This window comes from Equus przewalskii, chromosome 1 (assembly GCF_037783145.1).
Source record: "Equus przewalskii isolate Varuska chromosome 1, EquPr2, whole genome shotgun sequence".
Taxonomy (NCBI): domain Eukaryota; kingdom Metazoa; phylum Chordata; class Mammalia; order Perissodactyla; family Equidae; genus Equus; species Equus przewalskii.
The window spans coordinates 71,868,266-71,873,408 of record NC_091831.1 but is presented as its reverse complement, the minus strand read 5'-3'; positions in this window follow the sequence as shown (position 1 = coordinate 71,873,408).

The following is a 5,143-nucleotide window of genomic DNA, read 5'->3' as shown; positions in this document are numbered from 1 at the left end:
CATAACAGAAGATTGCAGGATGCGCTGTCATCACACAAAAATCAATTGTACTTAGGGGCCGGCCCTGTGGCCCAGTGGTTAAGTTCACACCCTCCGCTGCAGGCAGTCCAGTGTTTCGTTGGTTCGAATCCTGGGCGCAGACATGGCGCTGCTCATCAAGCCATGCTGAGGCAACGTCCCACATGCCACAACTGGAAGGACCAACAACAAAGAATATACAACTATGTACCGGGGGGTTTTGGGGAGAAAAAGGAAAAAAATAAAACCTTTAAAAAAAAATCAATTGTACTTCGTGTACTAAAAACGAGCCATTGGAATTTAAATTTTATATACAATTTACATAATTGTAGGAAATATATATTTTTTAAATTATGTGTGTAATTTTTGTAAATATGTGTGTGTGTAACTTTTTAAAGTGCCCAAACCAAAATATTTTTAAAGTTTAACTTTATTTTTTGTTGTAGTTGACATACTATATTAGTTTCAGATATACAAGATAGTGATTTAACATTTATATACATTATGAAATGATCATGGCAAGCCTTGTAACTGTCACCATACAAAATTATTACAATATTATCGACTATATTCCCTATGCTGCATACTATTTCCCTGTGACTTATTTATAACTGGAAGTTTGTATTTCTTAATCCCCTTCACCTATCTTGCCTGTCCCCCGACCCTCTCCCCTCTGGCAAACACCAGTTTGTTCTTTCTATCTATGAGTTTGCTTCTGTTTTGTTTGTTTTGTTTTTCAGATTCCACATATAAGTGAAATCACATGGTATTTGTCTTTCTCTGACTTAACTTTCCATAAGCTATAATATTAAAGACAGTGTGGTACTGATGAAAGGATGATGAGATCAATGGAACAGAATAGACAGCACAGAAATAAATGCACACAAATATGGCCACTTGATTTTTGATACAGGTACAAAGCCAATTTAGTGGAGAAAGGACAGTCTTTTTAACAAATGGTGCTGGAACATTTAAACATTCACATGCAAAACACCAAAACAAACAACAACAAAATGAACGTCAATCTATGCTTCACTCTTATGGAAAAATCAACTCAAAATGCATTGTAGACTTAAATAAGCTTAAAATTCTAACACTTCCAGGTGTATAGGAGAAAATCTTTGTGACCTTGGGTTAGGCAAAGAGTTTTTTTAAGTTTCACACCAAAATCACAATCCAGAAAGTGAAAAATTGATAGATTGGACTTCATTAAAATTGAAACCTTTTCCTCTGTGAAAGATACTAAGAGAATGAAAAGACAAGCCACATACAGGTAGAAAATATTTGCAAATCACATTTCTGACACAGCATTTGTATCAGAATATGTGTAGTTCTTAAAAGCAACCACAAGAGAATAAACAATCCAATTTAAAAATTGACAAAAGATCTGAACATGTATGTCACTAAAGCAGATACATGGCTAGTACATAAGCATGTGAAAACATGCACAACATTAGTTTACAGAGAAATGCAAATTAAAACCAGCATAAGGCCTTTATACTCCTATTAGAATGGGAAACAAAACAAAGATGAAAATACAAAATAGTGCTGTGGATGTGGAAACTGAGAAATGGGAACTCTCACTCATTGCTGGTGAGATCACAAAATAATACAAGCACTTTGGAAAAGAGTTTTACAATTTCTTATAAATTCAAATACCACACAATCCAGCAATCCTCCTCCTGTGTATTTACCCAAGTGAACAGTAAACGTATGTCAACACAAAAGCCTCAACACAAATATTTATAGTATCTTTATTCATAATCACCAAAACAGGTAACAACCCAGATATCCTTCAACAGGTAATGGAGAAATAAACTGTGAAACATCTATAAATAAAATACTCCTCAGTAATAAAAAGGAATGCTAATGCCTCACACTACAATATGAGTAAATTTTAAATGATTTTTGCTAAGTGAAAGAAGCCAAACCTAAACGCTGCACATTATGTCATTCCATCTATGTGACATTCTGAAAAAAGTTAAATTATAAGACAGAGAACAGATCAGTGGATGGCAGGGGCTGGGGGAGGAAGGAAGGGCTGAGGAGGGAAGTTCTATGGTAACAGAGCTGTTGTGCACAGTGCTGGGGTGACACATTCATCAAAACCTGAGGGCTGTACACTGCCAAGAGAGAACTTAACTCTAACTAGGTAACCAAAACAATCAGACAGCGTTGGATGGAACGTGGACTGTGATAAGTGACTGTTTTTACAAACGTATCCTGTAACCTGAATGAAAAGGGTGGGGGGAAAGGAGCTGACCTAAATAACTTTGTAAAACAACATTTTTACTGGATACTAGAAGACTGGAAACAAAAAGAACTGTACAGAAACACTGTAGCCTGGCTGGTGAATTCTCACAGGCATTAGCAATTCTGAAACGGTAATGCACACTAGGGCTAAAAGAGTAAGTAAATATATTGTAGATAACAGTAACCAGGTACCTCAGCGTCTGAGTATGAAGATAAAAATAAGCAAGCGGCAGGTGGGGAGTCTAGAATGAACCCTGAGTTAGAGAAGGAGATATCAGCGTAAACTCATATTATTTTTAATATGTATATGTATACATAGTACATACATGTATAGACACAGAAATATAGATATTGTAATACACAGTACTAACATGGATTAGCAAACATACATATTTCTTAGCTCTGTCTTCTGAGTCTAGAAACAGTTACATTCAGCATCAGTAAGCACACCTAGGGCTCAGATGTTCATTTCTCCAATAAAATAAACCAGGGCCCCTTGGAAAAATGGCTGATTCTAGGGCTGGGGCAGGAAAAATGCAGGATGAGCCTGGAGCATCTTGTGGTGTCAAAAAGCGAGGATATGCTTTAAAAAATTTTTTTAAGTATATATTAAAAGGATCCAAAAGCTAACCTATGATAGCTCTCAATGCACCCGGAAGAATTGGAGCAACATAATGACACCATAGTATTGGAAGAAATGAAAAGGGAGAGGGGGCAGGGGGGAAAGGAGCTAAATAGGAGCAACAACATGAATGAATCTTAAATGAATTTTGTTAAGTGAAAAAAGCCAAATCCAGGAGATACATATAATGATTCCATTTGACATTCTGAAAATGGTAAAATTATCGAACAGAGAACAGATCAGAGGGTGCCAAAGGTTGGGTGAGAAAGGTAGGGTTGAACAACAATGGTTGGGAATGAAATAAATATCCATGAGTCCATATTGACATACATAAATGACAGAGTAGTTAATGGGGGAAATAAAACTTTTCACTTACAGAAGAATCCCAATTAATGCCTATATAAAGAAGAGGTGAAATAGAAATTACCATTTAAAACACCACAGTAATAATTGCTGCAGGCAAGATCCACCAATGAAAGCTAAAATTAGTGGCCAAAACTCTAAATAGAAACAGTATATTTACATAGCCTCAAAAGGTCTCTCCTCAAATTTACTAACAAATGTGGTGGTTTTAAAATATGACCACAAATCCAAGATGGAGCTTATTTCCAGCCCCCGTGAGTGTGCACTGGACTTAGTAACCCACTTCTAAGTGTAGACTAGAAAGGGGAAAATCCTAACTACAGAGTGGAGAAACCTATCAGACACCACCTTAACCAAGTAATCAAGGTTAATATGACAAGTCCTGTTGATATCGTGTCCCATCTGTGGTATTCTTTCCAGAAACTTATAACCACCACCCAATCAGGAGAAAACATCAAACTCGAATTCAGGGACATTCTTCTTCTTCTTTTTTTTTTTTTTTTAAAGATGGGCCCTGAGCTAACATCTGTTGCCAATCTTTCTTTTTCCTTCTTCTCTCCAAAGACCCCCAGCACATAGCTGTAAATTCTAGTTGTAGGTCCTTCTAGTTCTGCTGTGTGAGACGCTGCCTCACCAAGCCTGGATAGGCGGTGCTAGGTCCCCGCCCAGGATACAGGAACCCTGGGCTGCCAAGCCCAGCCACGAACGTAACTACTGGGCCACAAGGCCGGCCCCCACGGACATTCTTCAAACTATCTGACCCCTATTCTTCAAATATCTGAAGGTCATGAAACACAAGGACAGACCAAGAAACTTAACAGATTGGAGGAGACTAAAGAGACAGGATGACTAAATGTACTGTGGTATGCTGGATTGGATCCTGGATCAGTAAAAGGACGTTAGTGGAGAAACTGATGAAATCGAAATAAACTCCGCAGTTTAGTTAATAGAACTTTACCGGTGTTACTTTCTTAGTTTTGATAAATGTACCATGGTTATGTAAAACGTCGACATTAGGGAAAGCTGGGTGAAAGTATACGGGGACTATCTTTGCAACTCTTCCGTAAATATCAAGTTATTAAAACATGAAAGTTAAGAGGTGACACTGACCAAAAAGAGTTCGCAATATACTGTTTCATGAAAAGTTCGCCATAAAATAATATGCCCATATGATCACACTGTGCTAAAAATGTCCAGCGGATGTGCACATAAAAGAATGCATACGTGGTTCCAGGTAAAATATGGTTGGTTCCAGGAGCGTGCTTTCTTCTTTAAGCGTGGTGTGTGAACAGTTTCGGACATGCCAAGTTTTTATTATTGTTCGATGCCGAATTGCTAACTTGGTTTTTTCCTCATTCCAGAGAATAGCTATGCTGGTCAGTTATTACTTTAGACAAGTTTACCTTCTAAACTGCTAGAAAATAAATTTATCTAAACTAATCCAACATCTATCTGTCCACGTTCATAAATGCAATTCACGCACACCTTTCCTTCTCTCGGTCTGTGTCCAAACGGCACACTGCTTTGATGCACACCTCCAGGGCACAGATAGAAACCTGGCTCCAGGCAGCAGGAGTATCTCAGTAATCTCGTAACGCAGTAAACCAGGCAGAAACTCCCCAGCTGATTTCTAAAGGAGTAGACACGGTGTACAGTGGGAAAGAGAATCTTGAAAAATGTACAGGTACTAAACAATTTATGTGCCAGACACCGTCCTAAGTGCTTTTACAATGTAAACACCTTTAATCTTTATAAAACTATTAGCTAGGTATTACTATTAGCTTACTTTTACAATTTTAGGAGTGAGGCATCGCTTCTAAGCATAAAACCACTTTTCCAGCCCAGGATGCCAGAAGCCAAGTTCCAGCTCGCCGCCGCCCCCGCCCC